Source organism: Silene latifolia, chromosome Y (assembly GCF_048544455.1).
Source record: "Silene latifolia isolate original U9 population chromosome Y, ASM4854445v1, whole genome shotgun sequence".
Classification (NCBI taxonomy): domain Eukaryota; kingdom Viridiplantae; phylum Streptophyta; class Magnoliopsida; order Caryophyllales; family Caryophyllaceae; genus Silene; species Silene latifolia.
In genome coordinates this window covers 353,724,805-353,746,253 of record NC_133538.1, presented here as the reverse complement: position 1 = coordinate 353,746,253, position 21,449 = coordinate 353,724,805, and the positions used below count along the sequence as shown (strand labels likewise).

General features: G+C 33.3%; 1 long non-coding RNA gene across 1 annotated transcript; it reads left to right on the top strand.

The window, feature by feature from the left end:
* Positions 1–18,668: 18,668 nt before the first annotated feature.
* Positions 18,669–20,813, top strand: LOC141633744 (uncharacterized). The gene is made up of 2 exons (XR_012538519.1): positions 18,669–19,018; positions 20,525–20,813. It is a non-coding gene; the product is annotated as an uncharacterized LOC141633744 (long non-coding RNA).
* The last annotated feature ends 636 nt before the right edge of the window (positions 20,814–21,449 follow it).

The window sequence follows — 21,449 nt, the reverse complement described above, 5'->3', positions numbered from 1 at the left end:
ATGTTAATCGTATGTTTGCTTATATACGACCATTTAAATATATTGATAGTGTAATTTCGTAAAAAATTCAGGTTCAATATGAAGCTGAAGCTGAGTACATTAACATAGTTTTTCAATTCAGTGCGGAACAAATCTTCATACGATTCTATTGGAAAAAGTAAGCATCCAATAGCCATATTACTTTTATAATGCTTTCAAATCATTTAAACTTTCATCCGCCAAATTTTCAAGTCTCAGACATAGTAAGAGGTGATTAATCCATATTTTAATGAATAAATATCATGAATTCTTTTAGCTCTATATTACGTGCAATAATTTGTAACTGCAAGGAGAAGAGTATTGTATATTTGTATGCGGCCGAAATTTTTGCACACAAAAAAAAATCAACTTTCCTATTTTAGAAGAATGTACACAGAAAAAAAAAAACGAGATAGGGTAAGGTGGACCTGAATTTTAGATTTTTTTTTTCCGTTAAAGATAAGCGTCTTCATGGCTTATGCAATCTAACAAGTACAATATTATTACAAGGGATTACATATTTAACGAGACGTGTCAAACAGGTTGAACGAGGTGGGTTACAAATTAATATTATATGAGTAGATAATTTGATAAAATAAAATAAATTTATGAGATAAAATTTAAGTTTATTATGATAATACGTAAGAAGCTACTTTCCTATGACATTGGTGTTCTAGGAAACATAGAATTTTACAAGCATAAAGATTAGTTGATAAAGGTACCCCGACTTTGAGTTAAAAGTTAGTTATCATTAGAATTCCATGAGAATTCACACTCAAGATTAAATAATAAAATAGAGTAATTTTAATGATATTTATTCCGTGATTTTATAGTTTAAGTAGGTACACAAGCAATATACCATCCACGTACTCAACAATATGCATTTCCATAAATCACGAGATAAAAGATCACTCCCACAATAATTCAATGTAGACGATAGAATTTGAAGATCCAAGTGTATCCAATATGTCAAACCAGTAATTTTGATTTTGAGCAAAATATAGGTGAAATATAATCTTTTTTAGACCAGACGTGGGTACATGACCAATACTATGGGATTTTATGCTTGATTAACAAACATAGAATAAGAGTAAGGCTAATATGACAGGAATTCAATGGAGAAGTTGGCTTTGTAATTAAGAAGGGATCAAAATAGCGAAAGTTGGTAATACAAACATTATAATTCATATAACACATGTAAACTAACAAAGTGGTAAAGTTATGATAGATCATGTTTTTAACTTGAGCTCAAATTTCCTTAGCATCAAATTGGAAAGAAGTCGTTCAAAGATTTGAGCTAAACAGTATAACGTAACTAAAATTAATACAAAAGGCTCAACCAAATGGCCCGTGCATTGCACGGGCATTAAATCTAGTATATATACTTAAAAGAGGAACTTTTCGAGCGATTTCATTGGTTCAAGTTTTGTGAATTATTTAAGTTATTTTAGTGAATTATTTACGTTATAAAATATTAAAATAAAATAAATATATTAGTACTTAATTGTAAAGTATTTAAATATGTTAAAAGACTCCCATCTATGCTAAAATCGATCGATTGATACTTAAAAGAGGAACTTTTCGAGCGATTTCATTGGTTCAAGTTTTGTGAATTATTTAAGTTAGTTTGGTGAATTATTTAAGTAATAAAATATTAAAATAAAATAAATATATTAGTACTTAATTGTAAACTATTTAAATATGTTAAAAGACTCTCATATATGCTAAAATTGATCGATATTTAAGGGTATAAAATATCATAAAGTTACATACTCCATAAAGCTACGTTTTTAATTCAATTACAAAGACTATCTACTAAGAGTAATTATCAATGGATAAAAATATATATTAGAAAATGATTAAAATATACATTAGATAAAAGATAGATTTTCACGATTATTGCTTGAGTTGATCGGCTAGGATTAGGAGTCCTTAGACTAATCAACCATGTGATCATTATATAAAGCAATTCAAGCCAAAATTACATACCATTATTCATGTGATGTATTTATCCATTTTTTGCACACAATTTTACGATTATATCTATTGTCTATATAATTTCTTTTTGTGGATCTGATCATGATTTTTTGTTTTCTTTTGATGATCAGGTCGTCGTTCTAGGAACTATCAATTGACCGTTGTTGTATCTTATCGTCACATATTTTTCATATATGTAGGTAATAATATGTTCTACATCATTGCATATTCACTTCTTTGATGTGAACAATAGATCGATTTTTATTAGCCATGGTATCTTCACGTATGTATATACTGATTTCATAATTTATCAAGCTAATTGATTTTTACTACGTTACTCATATTTGCAAAGACTTATTTCAACAGAATATTACGAGCCAACATTAGCTAACTGATTGTTACTACTCTCAACAAGTGTTGCGCAACCCTCTCGCATCATGTATCAAATCAGACATGAACATACTCTCTCTGTTTTTTTTTTAATTGTCATTTTTATTTTTCGAGACACTCACTTCTCTCTTCAATATCTCTCAAAATATATGACTAAATATGTTGAAATCTATACTCATATTAAAGCTCTATTCGTAAGGAATTTTATGGTGTAATTTTTATAATTTTTCGACCAATATATTTTTGTATAAATTGAATTCAAATGCTCGCCTCGTAAATTGAAAACGTCAATTATTTTAAAACGGAGGAAGTATTAATTAGAGTAAGACACGTGGTCTATTATTAGCAATCAATATAGGTGTGATTACTTAATATATAAATTTTGTTAAATTTGTATGAAATTAATTACAAAGCAAAAATCATGATTTCTACTAAGCTTGAAAAAATAAGAGATGAATTCGTAAATTAATTAAGCTAATGAATGTGAAAAAAGGTGTATACGACAAGTAGATTATAATGACAAATGTGACATATATATATAATTACATACGAGTTAGTTAGCTTAATTAATGATTATGTGATATTGAAAAATTAAAAAATATCCCAATTCCAATTGTAATGGGGTTGTAATTCATGTAATTAGAAATTAACAACCATGGAAACTCTATTCTATTACATATAATCTTATCAATCTAAAGAGAGCATTATAAACACAATAAAAAAATAAAATAATGCAATAGTATCTTTGAGATTGTAAAAGTAAAAATAAACTATGGTTTAAAGAGTTAAGCTTAAAATTTTTTTTATATAATAAAAAAATATTTATTTATAATTCTAAAAAACGCAGCGTAGTTTTTTTAGGTATTATTTTATAACAGAAAAATGTTTTACAAAAGAGTAGGACTTGATTAACTTACAAAAATCAATACATATATATAAAGCAGAAACTTTTCAAGCGATATTAGAGAGTCCAACTTTTTTAGAATTCCTAACAAGAGAAGATTTCGAAACAAATTTAATAAAATTATCCTAATAAAAGTAGATTTTGTTGTTGTTGTTGTATCCTAATAAAAGTAGATTTTCTAATATTTTAATAAAGTCAGCATCCTAATATAAGTAGATTAAATTTATTTTAATCAGATTATTCTAATATATAAGTAGGTGATACTCAAAATACACAATGTAATTAATGATATGGTATATTAATTATAATATAAACATTATTCATATACTATATCGAGTTAATTAAATTTTACTCCCTTTTGAAATTTACATTTTTAAAATTACTCCCTTTTAAAATTTTTTGCTAAAATTACTTCCAAGTTGCATTTTTTCTTAAAATTATTTAAAAACTCCAATTTAAGTGACCTATTTCGTCTGTTTTTGAACTTATTCCCTTTTATGCCTTAGCCAATTTATACTTTGAAAGGTATAACTATGTAAACAAATGGAGGGAGAGTCCAAAAACAGATAAAATAAGTCACTTAAATTGAAGTTTTGAAGCAATTTTAGGAAAAATGCAACATAAGGAGTAATTTTAGCAAAAAAAATTCAAAAGGGGGTAACTTTTAGAATGTGGATTTCAAAAGGGAGTAAAATATAACTAACTCTACTATATCTTAAATTTCTTTTGTCATACTAACTGAAAAATTAACTAAAACCTAAAAATGTAGATTAAAAGGTAGCTGAAAATTAAGAGGTGATAATTTAATTGGTTAAGCCAAAAATGTTTGGCAAACTAATCGAAATGTAGCTGTTTTTTTGGTAAAATGATATAAAAGGACATACTAAGTTCTATATATTTCATATTATAAATTGAATGAATAAAAAAAATAGGTAACTAATTTCTTTGAAATAAAACCTAAATATGAGATTTTTCATGATCTCCCGACCTTTCTCATATCTAATGATGTTTTTTTTTTTTGCCAATATTTACTTATTTTTAACCCTGTTGTTAGTAGTTGATCTTAAGTTTCATTTTTAATTTTATAATCTCCATTATAGCTATTGGTTCAAAATAAATATTAACAATTAGGCATTGTAACACAAGGTACATATATACTCCAAAATCATGAGGAACAGAATAAATAAGTAATTGGCTCAAAATAAATGTTATCTTTCTACATAAGAATAAAAATTATTGTTAGCTCTACAATAACGTAATTTATTTTCGCAGTACATTTTTTACTCATTTCAGTACTTTTTACCCACTTTTTTCCATTTGTATACCCTTAGCTAAAAATCAACCCAATTTTCTCCCTACCAATTCTCTCCCTTTACTAACTCTATAACCTCAAACAATTCCTTCGATTATGGTCTCTGCATGATAATTTGTTTGAGCAACGAGCTTTAATCCGTTAATTTCATGACTATGAATCAAATTAATTATTTTCTTTCACTTTGTTGGACTTTTATTTGATTTAGGGTTTATGATAATTAAACTTAATTACTTCATTGGTCGTTTGGTGGTGGTGCATTGGTGGCCCAGATGGGATGGCGGCGTGGGTGGTGGACGGTAGGGAAAGGTGGTGTAAGCGGAGGGTTCCGGCAACGTAGCAAGGCATAGGTGTTAAAGGCAGTAGAAGGGTGGGGGATCGTGCGCTATGGGAAATAAAGATGGTGGGACGAGGAGGGATGTTGCCGGTGAGCAAATTGGGATGGTGAGGTGTTGCCGGCGACGTGAGGGCGAGGTTTAGGTGGTGGGGCAGGGAGAGTGGAAGGCGTGGTGTATGGGTTTAATTTAGGGTGAAAACTCTAAATGTTGTCGAGAGGTAAGGATGTGGTCGTCGCCGTCGCCGACAGTGGGAAAGGGAAAGAGAGGTCGCGTTGAAGGGGGAAAGGGAGAGGTGGGCGTGGTCAACGGTGGTAAGTGGTGGTCAACAGTGTTGGTGGTGGTGGTGTGAGTTTGTTTTGGGTGTTTTTTTTCTTTTCTTTTTCTTTTGGATGTACTACATAGTACACTTGAGAAATGGGAGGGAGAAATGAGAGGGGCAAAATTGTCAAAAGTGTACTGTAATGAGTAAAATGCGTACTGCGAAAATCAACACCCTAAGAAAAAAGTAAATTAATTTGATCAAAAAGGAAAATCTATCACAAGTGTCCAACTATATATCGCATTTGTCTTGAATGTAGCGAATATAAATAAAATGTTGGACTCAAATTGAATTTTAAATCGTGCCAACCATATATAAGGGTAAAATAATATCATAATTATTGAGAATGTTATAGAATAGACAAAGTTGAAGCGGTTATGTTTTTGAAAATCTTTACTTGCGACAAGTAGGGGCATGTAATTTTTCTATTAAATACGGGTATGAGAAGGCCTACATTTGTCATGTCTTATCCCCCATTTGGCACCCTTACTTTTAGGCATCGCTTTTGTTTTCATTATGCGAGATTTTGTCGGGTATTTTAGTTCGTGTAGACTTTGGGAGTAAGATTCATTATCTCTTAGGAATTTCACACTAAATGCATTTCACCTTCTTCACAATGATCTTCCATATTGCTTTTACACAATTATTAATGCGGAAGTTTGATCATGATTTCGACATATTAATGGTCAAAGTTGTAAAAGTTTAAACTCTAAGAAGCCAAGTGGAAGAGTTTAAGAAGGGGATAGTGTATACATCGTGAATTTTTTTAATATAACTCATCATAATAATATGCTCTACCAAATATGGTATGTCGGTTACGTAATTGTAGAGGAACATTAACTCCGTAAGAGGATTATCTAACGGGACCTGTCTTATTATCAATCGCCCTAGAAAATTCATAGTAGAAGGGAAGATACTTACGGGTTCCAAAGTCGGCAAAAGGTATTGAACCCGAGGATAGTGATGACTTCCTCAGATACAAAGATTCTTTTCATTCTTAAGTAGAGACAATATATACGTTGAGGTCATACTATGTAGATGTGACAAACAGATCAGCTCATGTCGGGTTTCAGGTGTCACATTTAAACGGGTCACGAACTCTTCAACCCAAACCCGACGCAATTAAATCTCGTGTCAGGTTCGTGTCGATCCAGTTACATTAATAGGTCATCAAAGCTCAACCATAACCCGTGAATTTCGTGTCGTGTTTTCGTGTCATGTCATATTTGGAAAGTGTAAGTATATTTATGTGAGGATCAAGAAAATTAGGGATTAATTTAGTAAATAAGTTATTCGTGTCGGGTTCGTGTGTAGAGTGCTCAACCCAAACCTAACCCAATTAAATCTCATGTCGTGTTCGTGTCGACCGACTTACATAAATGGGTCGTTAAATGTCAACCCAAACCCGTTAATTTCGTGTCGGATTCTTGTCGTGTTTTCGTGTCGTGTCATTGTTTGCCGGTTCTAATGCTGCGCCATAAACAATAAACAAGAGTTAGGGACAGTTACTAAATCATGTTGAAATTTACTTGCCGAAACCAATTTTTATTAAAGGCCAGCTTTATGTAGTTTCAAGAACAACGTCATCCGAGAGATTAAGATTTTACATCGATGATAGAGACCAATTGTATCAAGTCCACAAGAAGGACATTGTTTACAAAGAAGTTTTCATAATTTACCAAATTAAGATGTCGTATTATATATTTTGCATGGAGTTTTTAAGGATAAGTAGTCAAAGACTATTTCGTTAAAAAATAGATGGTGCTAAGACAATAAGAACGGTAACTCTATAACCCAACTATATCTCTGAATGTTAGTATACAACTGATATAGTTAAATACCAAATGCCACAACGCTTTTGTTGCTTTTTTGTTATAGGAACTGATGATTAATCTGTCCTCATCTAAATCAACCTCCGAGATTTTGTTTGCTTCCATTTATAGCATAATTTGACTTTTTGTTAAATTTAATAGTTTTCTATTACCAAACCATGGTAACGTCAAATAACGTTTTTAGCGGTGCCATAAAATATATACTACTAACTGACATTATTATACTAACTTGGTAACCCAACTATTTTAAAAAATGACATAAACTACTAACTGATATTGTCACAGATAATACTACTAGGTGCCCGTGCATTCTATGTAATAGAATCAGAGATATTGCGAGATGTCTATAAGGAGCAAATACTCTTAATTGTATATAGTCAAGGTAAAATTATGTTGTAAGAGATCTAATATTTTCTCTCAACGCCTTAAATATATATAATTATGATAATCTTTTTTTTTAACATCATCATCATTTTATGTAGTTGTAAAATAATTTGCAAAACTCATAAATATATGTCTCCATTATTAAGGGTTCATATTGGTGAGCTCCACCATGTTTTTAGAGACAGCTAATCTTGCTATAGACGGATATATCCGTCTATAGTTAAAGACATGTTAAATAGTTTGAAAGTGTTAACATTTTTGGCCCACCACCCCACTTGTTGCTTGTCCTATTAGAAATGTGGTATTGTATTTGACCCGCCTTTAGTTATAGACGGATATGTACCGTCTATAATGAGATTTTGTATTTTAGAGAAAGCCTTTTGTATTTAATTAAAAACCGGTTGTGTCTGTAACTATGAAAAAGCGAGCGACATACTATAACTAATTAACTATGTCACTTGATGTTATACTAATCGATGACAAAAATTTTATGCTAAAAGCATTAATAATTCATTGGTTATCATCTATACCAATCACGATTTTTTTTTTCGTCAATGACAACATAGTAGGACTTTTTTTTATCAACTTAAGAATATATTTTTACAGATAATCCTACTGGAAGCCCCGTGCATCGCACGGGCTTTCCAACTAGTTCTATATATAGTAGTAGGGTTTTTAACATCACTTATAAGTAACCCGTACACGTTAAGCTCTTTGTTCAAGACTAACTATTTTTCTTATCCTCACAATACGTTTTTAGTGCGAAGGGACTAAAAAAAAATCTCTTAATGCTAAATAATTTTGTAACTTGACATAGATATAACTCATTAATGACACGATCATCTAAATTAATTAAAACATTACACCTAAACCCTTCCTCATATATGACATGGGACCTCTGGTCATCAAATTTTTGGTGCCTATTATTGAAAAGAACTTACCTTTTTAACATGTTAGAACATACATTTTCTCATAACCTCACTTAAAGACAAAACATTATTTAATTGACGTACAACACACGGGCATGAAATCTAGTTTGTGTATGTAATAGCTAAACTCCCCCTACATACAAAGCTATGAACAGCGTATATGCCCGTATATAGTGTACGAAATTCGTTTGCAAATTGACCAATAATATAAATAGTATCATTTGCCTTTTTATATATTTACATGACGTTCATTTGTTTTTATGTTATGAATTACGTTTGTATCGTTTTGAATACGATAGTATATCATGAATTAGTTTTTACCCGGTATTTGATTTTCTAATACTCACTCAAACCTTGGCAAAAGGAATAAATACGGACTACAGAAAAAAGTAGTCAAAAGACTATGGAGTAGTATGGTATGGAAACAAATATAATCTAACAATAATGCAGGGAATCAAAATAAAAAAATCTACTCAGTAATTAGAAGAATTATATAATACGTGGTTTATGGTTATGTTTGGTTTAGCTTTTAACTTTTAAGTAAATCAAATGAGAATTGGTGAAAGAAACAATGTATACTATACAATAATTTAAAATGTCTCCTATTTCCGAATAAAAATTTGTATCCGAGAATTTGTGAAGGCAAGAAAAAAATACTCATATAATAGAAAAGAATGTCTTTTTTGTATATTTTCCCTGATTTTCTTGCTACCGCGGGGTTTATTTTACGCAAGCAACTCTTCCATCCGAAACTGATGGAGTAAGCCTTGTGCCTTAGGGGAGTCGCTTTCCGGGCCTTGTTTGCAGATCAATCCTTCGATCCTACCTATATAGAAAATTAGATACTCCGTAATACATACAAAAAAAATTAATTATATTAATCAATATACTAATTCAAATAATTTTTACACGTTTATTAATACTCGATATGTGCTTAGTACATAGGGTGGTCAATACTCAATACATATAAGCAACAATAATAACAGTCACAAAACAAAATTCAAATAAGACCAAATAATATATACTTGAACATGCATAACTAAGTTAATAGGATGTAAAAGACGGAAATAAAGTATAAAGGATAATGGCATGAAAATTTTAGAAGGATTCTATATAGAGTAACATATAGCTTTGGAGGATTGTATGAGTATTTATTTATCTTGTAAAATTAGTAAATTAATTAGGTGTTTTAGAAAAGTTTGAGTCTCTGAGAGTGCCTAAAAAGATCTTTATATATATACTTTTGATTTAATCCGTGCGATCTTACGCCGCTTTTTTAGAACTCTTTCATATGTATATCGCACGGGGCCGTTTGGTAGAACTCTTTCATAATTTATGTTTAATTGCACTAAAATAATGTCGATTTGCTTAATGACTTATTTACAATAACCAAAAATTATATGGCTATATTCGAAGTTAGTTAAGATAGGTAAAACTGATCCATTAAGAATTGTTTGATCAATCACCAATGCATTTTATTTAATAAACAGTCTTATACTAAAGCAATCTTAAAAAACAAAGTTAATTGTTAAATGATACAGAAATAGTACCAAGGTAGGTGTTATATGATTTAATAGCAACAAATTTCTTAAGCTTTTCAATGGAGTGTGTGTTACTAACCTATTTCGTTTAATTTTCTTAGCTTGGCACCTTGAGTAGGATTATGTACACAAATAATTCAATTGTTAGAACTTAGAACTCAATTGACGCCACTAAAACCTTAGATGCATCTTAGTCCTTTTTGTAGGAAATATATACTAAACAAAAATCAACCTTAGACGAAAATTTGGTTACTCTGTACGTTAAACGAAATACAATCCTATTTTCTAGTCTAATTCGAACTCACCAATTTTAAAGCTGGTAAAAATGAAGTAAAAAGAAAGTAAAAAGAAGATATCCAAAGTAAAGTCAATTTTTTTAAGTGCATTTAATTGAACATACACTCTACTTCAACATCCACTCTTACATTTTTTTTATTCCCACAAAAGTTGGCTTTGGAGTATCAACTTAGACGGAACATATATTTTTTGCAAAACTAAACTAAAATTATCACAAATATCACTAACACACTGAAGTTTTGACACGACTATGAAATTAGTGACTTGTATACAAAAGATAATCACAAAAGAGTTGTGGTGAAATTAGGAAGGATACAACTTGTTTATCAGTGATGTCATGCAATAAACAATTTCAATGATAAGGCCGCTAGGGAGCCTTAGACTCGGGGCATTTCTTATACAAAAAGACTTTGTAATTCTCGACATCCTCTAATATACTTTTGTTGGTGTATGGGGGAGTATTGGAGGTAGAGTGGAGATTAGTTGTTTGTTTAGTTGATTAATTTGTAGGTTGATTAGTTGGAGTTTAGTTTGAAGGAATTAGTTTGTGTATTGATTTGTTGTGAAATTGTTGGATACACCAAAATGGGAGGGGAGGACCTCTATTTATAGTGCTCCTCCTCCTTCTCCTACATTCTTGGAATTCTCTAGAATAGAGCATTCTAGAGTGACCTAGACTTAGTACGTCTCTAGAGTTCTCTATACATACAAGACATCTCTAGAAGGTTCTAGACTTCTCTACACACATCTAGACCATTCATGATCCTTCTAGAGTATTCTAGACTATTCTAGTAACTTCGACATTATTCTAGAACATTCTAGAAGTTTCTACATTATTCTAGAAAATTCCGGAACCTTCTAGAACACTCCAGAAAATCTCACACTTCAACACTCCTCCTTGAGACTTTTGGAGTGACGCCCAGCTTTGATCTTAGAAACTCGAACCTTGTTGTCGGTAGAGCCTTGGTTAGAATGTCAGCTAGTTGGAACTCGGATGGGCAATGGATAAGTTCCACTTCCTTTTCTTGCTCGGCATCTCGAAGTGCATAGAACCTCACTTTCATGTGCTTTGTCTTGTCAAGCACACCGGGATTCTTCGCGATGGCGATTGCTGATTTGTTATCCACCATAACCTTGGTTGCTCCTTCTTGCTTGTAGCCTAAGTCCCGAAGTATCTTCCTTAGCCATATTACTTGATTGATCGCGCCGGAAGCCGCAACGTACTTTGGCTTCGGTGTTGATCGAGCTACGATATCTTGCTTCTTTGAATTCCATGAGAATACTCCTGAGCCGAAAGTAAATGCATAGCCTCAAGTACTTTTCATGTCATCTACCGATCCCGCCTACCATCGCTTCGGAGTAGGCTATTAATCTTGGATTGTCGCAAGGTTGGTAAAATACTCCAAACTCTAGAGTACCCTTTAGATATCGAAGTATTCTCTTCATTGTACCCATGTGAACCTCACTTGGTTTGCTCATAAATCTTGATAATAAGCTTGTGGCGAACATAAGATCGAGTCTTGTAGTCTGTGAGGTAAAGTAAGCTTCCAACCAAGCTTCGGTATTGCTTGAGATCAACTTCTTTTGACCCATCATTTTTGGATAGCTTCTCATTCAGACCAAAGGAGTAGAAACCGCTTACGCTTCTCCATCTTGAACCTTTTGAGGATTTTCCGAGCATACTTAGTTTGAGAAATGAAGATTCCATCTTTTGCTTGATGGACTTCCATGCCAAGGAAGAAATTCATTAAGCCCAAATCCGTCATTTCAAACCTTTTCTTCATCTCCTCCTTAAATGTAAGGATCATTTGGGCATTGTTTCCTGTGACAAGGAGATCATCAACATAGAGAGAAACGATGAGAAGATCACCTTGTTTTTCCTTTACGTATAGTGTATGCTCATTTTTACTCCTCGTGAATCCTTGCTCAAGGAAGTAAGAATCAATCTTGCTGTACCACGCCCTTGGAGCTTGTTTGAGGCCATATAGAGCCTTTTTCAAACTGCACACCTTTTCTTCATTTCCTTGTGTGACAAAGCCTGCAGGTTGCTCGATGTATATCTCCTCCTCTAGTTCTCCATTAAGGAAGGCAGATTTGACATCAAGTTGATAAATTTTCCATCTTTCTTGAGCAGCTAGAGCAATAAGAGTCCTTACCGTATCGTGACGAGCAACTGGAGCAAATGTGTCTCCGTAGTCTATTCCAGCTTGTTGGGAGTACCCTTTCACGACCAATCTTGCTTTGTACTTATTGATTGAGCCATCTGGATTCAACTTTGTTTTGTAGACCCATTTCACTCCAATCACCTTTCGATCCTTGGGTTTGTCCACTAATTCCCAGGTGTTATTCTTCTTTATCATGTTTATTTCTGTCTCCATTGCGTCTTGCCACTCTTTGTATTTGGAAGCCTCATCATAGTCTCTTGGCTCCTCAAAAGCGAAGTAACATCTCTCACATTCCTCTTCATTTAGATTAATAACGGGACATTCTGCATAAATTTCGGAGAGATCTTTCTTACCTCGAGGTCCCGTAGCATTCTCCGAATTGTCGTTAGAGGATGGAGAGTGTGCATGCATTGGAGTTGATGGAGGTGTAGGAGGATCATTATTGTTGATCGTATCATCATCACCTTCTGGTTGATGTTGGTGATAAGGAACTAGGATCACATTTCTTTCCACCTTCTTCTCTTCCCAATTCCACATTGCATCTTCATCAAACTCCACGTCTCGGCTTATCATGATCTTCTCCGTATTAATATTGAAAATCCGGTAAGCCTTTGATTTTGAGTCGTAGCCAAGAAATATACCTTTCTCTGCCTTATCATCAAGCTTGCTCCTTTTTTGCGCTGGGACGTGAGCATAGCAAATTGAGCCAAACACCTTTAAATGCTTAGCTGTAGGCTTTTTACCGCTCCAAGCTTCTACTGGAGTTTTTCCCTTAACTGCCTTTGTTGGAAGTCTGTTGAGCAAGTATACGGATGTGTAGACAGCCTCAGCCCAAAATTTCTTCGGCATTTTCTTTTCAGCCAACATGCATCTGGCCATCTCCATCACGGTCCTATTCTTTCTTTCGGATACCCCGTTTTGTTGTGGAGTATATCCTGCAGTGAGCTGATGTTCTACACCTTCATCTTCACAAAACTGGTCAAATTGTGAAGAAGTATATTCTTTCCCGCGGTCGGATCTAATCATCTTCAATTTGCACCCGCTTTGATTTTCAGCGAGAGCTTTGAATTTTTGAAAGACTTGGAATACTTCTGATTTTTGTTTCATAAAATATACCCAAGTCATTCGAGTAAAATCATCAATAAACAGGATAAAGTACCTGTTTCCAAGATGAGATAAAGTTCTTTGAGGACCGCATACGTCTGTATGAACAAGCTCTAGCTTTTTACTTGCCCTCCATGCTTGGCTCTTTGGAAATGGCAGGCGGTGTTGCTTTCCAAGTTGACAAGGCTCGCATAGTTCTTTAGTTGCTTGAATCATTGGAAAATCCCGCACAACATTCTGCTTGTATAAGTCGGCTAGTGCACGTAAGTTGAAATGTCCGTACCTTCTATGCCATAGCCAGGTCTCCGCGGCGTGAGCTCGATATGATGATTCTAGGCCATACTTCCATTTCAAGGAGAAGCTTTTATTTTCCATGGCAACTTTAGCAATCTCCTTATTTCCGGGGTCATATATGGTGCAATGATTATTTGCAAAGACTAGTGAATAACCATTCTTGATCATTTGTGCCACACTTAGCAAATTTTCAAAGAAGATCCGGGACAAGCAAAGCACATCTTTAATGTATTTTGTACCCCGCTTAGTTGGAACAATGATCGTACCTTTGCCCTTCGATGTCAGAACTTCACCATTCCCCATTCGTACCGGAGTTTGGACAGAAGTATCCAACTCGCTAAAGATGCTTGAATCATTCGTCATGTGACTTGTACAACCACTGTCAATTAGCCACCTACTTTCTTTGCTTGAAGTCTTTGCTTGGCCGGCATAGAAGAGGTGCTCATTATTAACGCTACTTGAATAATGAGCTTGGTCCTTGGACTCCATTTGTTTTTGTCTACAATCTTTTTTAAAGTGCCCATACTTCTTACAATGGTGACACTGGGGCTTGCCTTTGAAATAGCAATTCTTTTCTGCATGATTATTCTTTCCACAAATGCCACAAGGAGGAAACTTGCCCTTTGATTGTGACATTTGTTTATTGCCACCATCGTCACTTTTCTTCTTCCACCCTCCGGACCGCTTTTCTTTATGCGATGACTTGAAAACATCCTCGGAAGAAGATTCTCCGGTCTTGAATTTTTGATCATAGGCGAGTAAGGATCCAAGTAGCTCTTCTCGTGAGCTTTGAGAGATCCCTTGATTCTTCAATAACAAGTGACAATCATGTCGAACTTTTTGGTTAAAGTCGCGAGAATTTTTTGCACGATTCTCGTGTCGGTAATATCTTCGCCATATATCTTCATTTGATTAACTATCTCCGTTACTCTTGAAGTGTAAGTTTGTATGTCTTCATTCTCCCTCATCTTCAAATTTTCGAAATCTTTTCTTAGGGTATTGAGACGTATTGTTCTTATCCTTTCATCACCATGGAATTCTTTTTGGAGTGAATCCCATGCTTCTTTTGCGGTAGAAGCCCGCATTATTTTTGGAAAGATGGTCTCCGAAACAGCATTAAAGATGAAAGACAAGGCTTTGGCGTCCTTTATCTCATCCTCATTTATTTTCTTTAAGGATGCTTCGGTGGGTTGAACACCTTCTTGTTGCTTTTCGGGACCATTTTCCACAATCTCCCATAGTGCATTTGATTTTAAGAGAGCCTTCATTTTAATGCACCAATAGTCGTAATTTTCTCCTCCAAAAATTGGAAGAGTAGACGATAGAGTATTTGATGCGGAAGCCATAGTTTTATTTTGTTGCCCTAAGATCTTTAGAGCTCTGATACCACTTGTTGGTGTATGGGGGAGTATTGGAGGTAGAGTGGAGATTAGTTGTTTGTTTAGTTGATTAATTTGTAGGTTGATTAGTTGGAGTTTAGTTTGAAGGAATTAGTTTGTGTATTGATTTGTTGTGAAATTGTTGGATACACCAAAATGGGAGGGGAGGACCTCTATTTATAGTGCTCCTCCTCCTTCTCCTACATTCTTGGAATTCTCTAGAATAGAGCATTCTAGAGTGACCTAGACTTAGTACGTCTCTAGAGTTCTCTATACATACAAGACATCTCTAGAAGGTTCTAGACTTCTCTACACACATCTAGACCATTCATGATCCTTCTAGAGTATTCTAGACTATTCTAGTAACTTCGACATTATTCTAGAACATTCTAGAAGTTTCTACATTATTCTAGAAAATTCCGGAACCTTCTAGAACACTCCAGAAAATCTCACACTTCAACAACTTTGTATTTTTCAATTTGCCATGCAGTCATCAAACACTTGTAGTAGTTAATGTTAACCCGCGATCGTTTTGTTTTTTTGGCTCACTTTGTAGAAATATGAGATTGTAATCGACTAAAAATCATATATTATATTCTTTATTTAGTTATCATTAATATTTAATAATTTTTGAAAGTGTAAATCATTCGTTTACCTTAAATTAAAATACCCCTAAAAAATAGAAACGATAGGTTATTGAATGGGACGAAAGAAGTAGGGGCAGACGCATGATTTTACTCGAGGGTAGGCACTGTTTTTTTTATTAAAATAATGTTTGGTATTAATTTTTTTCCAGAACAAATATATTAAATATAATTATATTTGATATTAATTGGGCAATTACTGAATTTCTATTTGATGTTATATAACATTCACTACAATAATAAGGCTCACAAGCAGAAAAAAATGCTAAAAACTAAAGCTCAAAATGCTTTAAATTAAATCTCTAATGGGATTCGAATACTGGTCTTCTTGATCATAGAGTGGGCAACTAACCATTGTTTCATTCAAGGTTTAATGCTTATACTATACACCATTAACAATTTATTTCTGGAAGCCTACCCCAACCTACCCAAATCCGCCCCTGAAAAGAAGTATCTAATATGAGCATAGAAGATGTAAATATAATTAGAAACCCTATTATTACCTTGTTATTAAATGGAAACATACGATTAATTGGTATCTTCTACTCGTGAAGATCAAGAAAAAAAACAGAAAATCAATAAAGTTTGTGATATTCAAGAGTAATAATAAAATACAACAAAATTGTAATATTAGATAATCCTCCTTGTCGATCATCATTAAAGATATTACCTTTTTTGAACATAACTCTCCTCATTGTTCTTAATACGCTATAATAATAAAATAAAACACGAGCAAACATGATGCGAGTTCGATGTTGAGAAATTTTAATAAAGATGAATATGAAGAAGGATACGTTCTTATTTCTTGACCAAAACTACTGATACATCGCATGCATATATACAAGATGTAGTTAACCCAATCTTTGACTATCCTTAATCTACTCCTATAATAATGTCAACTAAATATACAATATACATATATAGCACAATAAGATTATACGGAATAATCTCCAAGTATTTCGTGTATCTTTGATATTCCGTTTCCTTAATTTAACACTCCCCCTCAAGTTGGAGCACTCGTAGACCGAGTCCCAACTTGTACTGTAGATGGTCGAAGCTTTCTCCTCCTAGCGCTTTGGTAAACAAATCCGCTATTTGCTCCTTGCTACGTATGTGAAAGGTGTTTATGGTATTTGAAATTAAGTGTTGTCTCACAAAGTGACAATCTATCTCGATATGCTTTGTTCGATCATGGAACACCGGATTTTTTGCGATATGTATTGCCGCCTGATTATCACAATACAACTTCATTGGTCTCACATGAAAAACCCCTAACGAAGCAAGGAATGATTTTATCCATATGAGCTCGCTTGTTACTCCTCCCATCGCTCTGTATTCAGCTTCTGCTGACGACTTAGCCACCGTCACTTGCTTTTTAGCTCTCCATGATATTGGATCGTTCCTCGCTCTGATACCATGAGAAATTTTAATAAAGATGAATATGAAGAAGGATACGTTCTTATTTCTTGACCAAAACTACTGATACATCGCATGCATATATACAAGATGTAGTTAACCCAATCTTTGACTATCCTTAATCTACTCCTATAATAATGTCAACTAAATATACAATATACATATATAGCACAATAAGATTATACGGAATAATTTCCAAGTATTTCGTGTATCTTTGATATTCCGTTTCCTTAATTTAACAGATGTACATAATAATCGAGTAGTTATCATTAATACGTAATAAAAGTGCATTTATTTATACATACTTAAAAGAAAATAAACAATAACACCACCGTAATAACTATCTTATACACTCGATATATATACTTTTTCACGGGCATGATAAATTATAAGGCACACGTTAAAAAAACCACTAACTTACCTTTAATATCATCATTGTTATTAAAGTAAAATATACCGTAGTAATTTATTGTTGATGTTGCAATGAATCAATTCCTTATCTTCAAATGGCTTCCCTTTTTTGTTTCCTGTAAAATAAAAAGAGTAGAAATATAAATATCATAGTATAAAAGTGTATTCGTGCAACAAAATTAACATAATATATGCAAAATTTAGGTTCATGCTTATTTTATGGGGAAGGGAGGTAATCAATCAAATCAAATAATTATGAGCAGTCATATATTCATTGCATGGTTTATATACGCAAAATAAGAACGTGGAAGTGTTTGGGTGTGAATATGTGATGTAAATGATAATAGAAGTTGATTAGGTCTACACTTGCACACAACCGATTTATCACAAACATATAATCAATTTTATATCTCTTATAATTATCTTTAAATATATTTTTACTAAAAAATTATTTTAGGTAGTTCACAAAAGTTGGACTCTCTATAATTGCTCGAAAAAAGCTTCATTTATTAATATAGACTAGTTTTCAAGCCCGGCCGTTGGCCAGGTCGTTTCACTACATAGGCTTTCCAGTTCCTATTGTTGGTAAATAATAACATGTTAATTACGCAGTACCCTTAATTGCATTTGTTGTTACATTCGATACAAATTCGAAGTTGGAACATCCGTAATTTTAAAAAGAATTATACTTTATAATCAAATGATTCTTATGAACATAAAATGAGGGTGAAATTAAAATAATAAAGGTAGATCACATAATCAGCCCAAATTTTTCATGAACGACTTTTCAATCTAATAATCCTTCTTAACAATAGAAGAGTTAATTTAGTATATTCATTTAACATATTGTCTCATTAAAGACGGGATATTCGTTTTAGATTAAGACGGATAATGTCTTATAAACAGGCCAAAAGTAAAATATTTGTCTCATATAAATGTAATACGTACATATCGGACTTAAATAAGACAAAACCTATTCAACCTTTGTATGAGTCCAAAGGCACGTGTCACTTTAGCTTTTCATATTAACTTTTGTTCTAATTCATTTAGTTATCAACAAATTTTCCGTTTCAATTTTTTCAATTCCAGATGAATGGATCTCCTAATTTCCCATTCCCATCCTCTAGATCCTTCCTGACAACCAACAAATCTGCCACCCTAATCTTATCAGTCGACTTTTGGGTTTTGGCACACCACCACAAGGCCGCAGCCAAAGCAACCCATTTTAAACAAATTGCCAACTTTATTAGTAGCCTTAAGCAATAATTTGTTCCTAATATTAAAGAAGCAGCTTCGTTTTGTGTGACTTTAGTCATGATTCGCAGACTAATCATCACGAAAGTCGGGGCCTTTGTTTCTTCAAGGTTTGTCTTTCATCTGTTTTACTTTAATTTGTTGTTGTTTATGTAGTTTACATGTAGAAAATGTTGCTGTTGTTTATACATGTTAGCATCATATTGTTCAAATCCAATTGCGAGCTATAGTTCTGGTCGCATATCGCAAAATTGGTATTGTGAAATAACTAATTTGCATGTCGTTACCGATCAACCCAGTACTGTTGCTGTTATATTTATTACAGTCCATATTAGCTCAGTAGTTCATTTAGCAGAAACAACATAATTTAATGGTAATTTCTAGTAATTTATACTGTATACATGTACGATATGATTAGAAGTGTGAACTGCGAAAATTCACACTGACTTTATTCTAACCTTGTTTGGTTATATAGTAAAATATCTTTTGTACTCACCAACCGTTGAGTTTCCTAATCGGGTTGTATGACAGGTAGATTTGAAAAAACTTCATTGTAAACAATATTCTTTGTGTGTCCCTTGTATTGCTGTTTTGAATCATCTATGAAAAACTTTAGTCCTTCGGGGGGATGTTGTCCTTGATGCAGCTACATATAATGTTCATGGCTAAACACGGGGCTTGGCAAGTATACCCCTAGATATGTCAGTGATTGACCTTGGCTCTTGTTTATTGTCATTGCATAACATTGCCGTAGTGGATATTGGCGTCTTTTTAGCACGAATGGTATTTTTGTGTCTGTTGTCGTTATCACTATTCTTCGAATAAGCACCTTGTCACCAGCCCGTGACCCTGTTATTATCTTTGCTTCATAAAGTTGCCTAAGTGAGTAATAATTAGCCGTGTGCCGTTAATTACACAACCCCTTGGACGGGTTTATGTTTCTGAGTAACATCACGGGCAATACTTTCTTTAATTTCAACTCATGGGGAGGTAGGCCCTGCAAGTTTAGGCTATTTAAATACTCGGTAGGGTACTCCGTATATTGTTCTGTGCTTTCAGTTGATGTTGTGCACACTTCGTCAAAACTTGTGTAACATTTCTTCTTATTTGAGCCATGTCGTTTAAAGGGTGAGTATTGCTCTTTCCTTTAGTTACGTTTCGTTGAAACGCTCTTGTTGAAAATCTGGGTAAATTCTTCCAACAACTGTTTCAATATTTAACGGTCTGTTGCTTCCGATATACTCTATTGGTATCTCAATCCATGTTGTCTCTGTTTCGTTCTCTGCTGCTTTAGTCTCTATCCGTCCCTCTCCCAGAGCTAACAACCAGTTATTGAAAGCCATGTTTCTTTCTTGCTTCTGCGGATTGTTGTCCGTTTCTGACACCCTCATGCTTTTTGATAGTGTGAAGACTTGACACTCATTCCATAATATGTGACCTGTTGATCGATGCTTGAACAATATCTTGCCTCTTACCCTTAGGCAGCACTTGTCTGAAGTCTCCCCCAAGTAGGACGAAGACAGAGAAATATTTGTGTAGTTATTATCTCGATTCTATGTGAATGTGAATAATAAGATGGATGATTGATGTGTATTTATACACCGTTGTGGTTGCAGGTTTGAGAGAAGCGTAATAGAAGTTGAATTGCACAAACATTCAGTTATAGAGAAGGTGTGGAATTGCAGTTTGATAAGAATTTGAAGAAGTGTCGAAGTCGTACTATTGGAGCATTGTGATAACATAGATTGAAGCTGTCGTAGCCTTTCAGCAGCAATAGGAGTCTCAAACATTTTTTTAATGTATTTATTTTCTTAATACATTAATTATGATCTTTTGATTTGTCGTTGTTCTGTAGTTGTCGTACCATTATGCATTAGGAGACTTCTATATTATTTAATGTTTATTTTTTTTATACATAAATTAGCCAATGAAATTAAAACAAAACAATGGCCAATGAAATCGCTTCAAAAGTTCCTCTTTTAAGTATATACTAGATTTAATGCCCGTGCGATGCACGGGCCTATATGTAATGCTCTATCATGTATAATTTAAAATTATCCTATGTATTTTAGCTTGGTTTTAATTTAATATCACTTTTAAAATAAAAGTACGTCTTCCATCTATATTCTTTTATACTATTATTAGACTATTGATTAATGTATAGGCTATAGCGAGATGAGACTCTTCTTTTGCCTTATCCGTACTACAATTGAAATGTAATCAAACATCATTAAAATCACTTTGCTCTCACTCAATGTTACAATGTTACAGAAGGACTTTAAATTTACAAACTAAGACAACGATAGAACTACAATAATTAATTGATCCTAAGTTTTTGTGCTCCTACTATTTACTTAGATAATTCGCATAGTTTTTATTTATCATAATCTATAACTCTCTATCTAATTATTGTCAAAAAAAAAAAACTCTCTATCTAGAAAAACTCAATCTGAATGGTTGTGCGTAATTCATAGGAAAAGCACATATGTACACAAATATTAGTGGTCTTATGTCTATAGGATTGTGTACACAAATATTAGT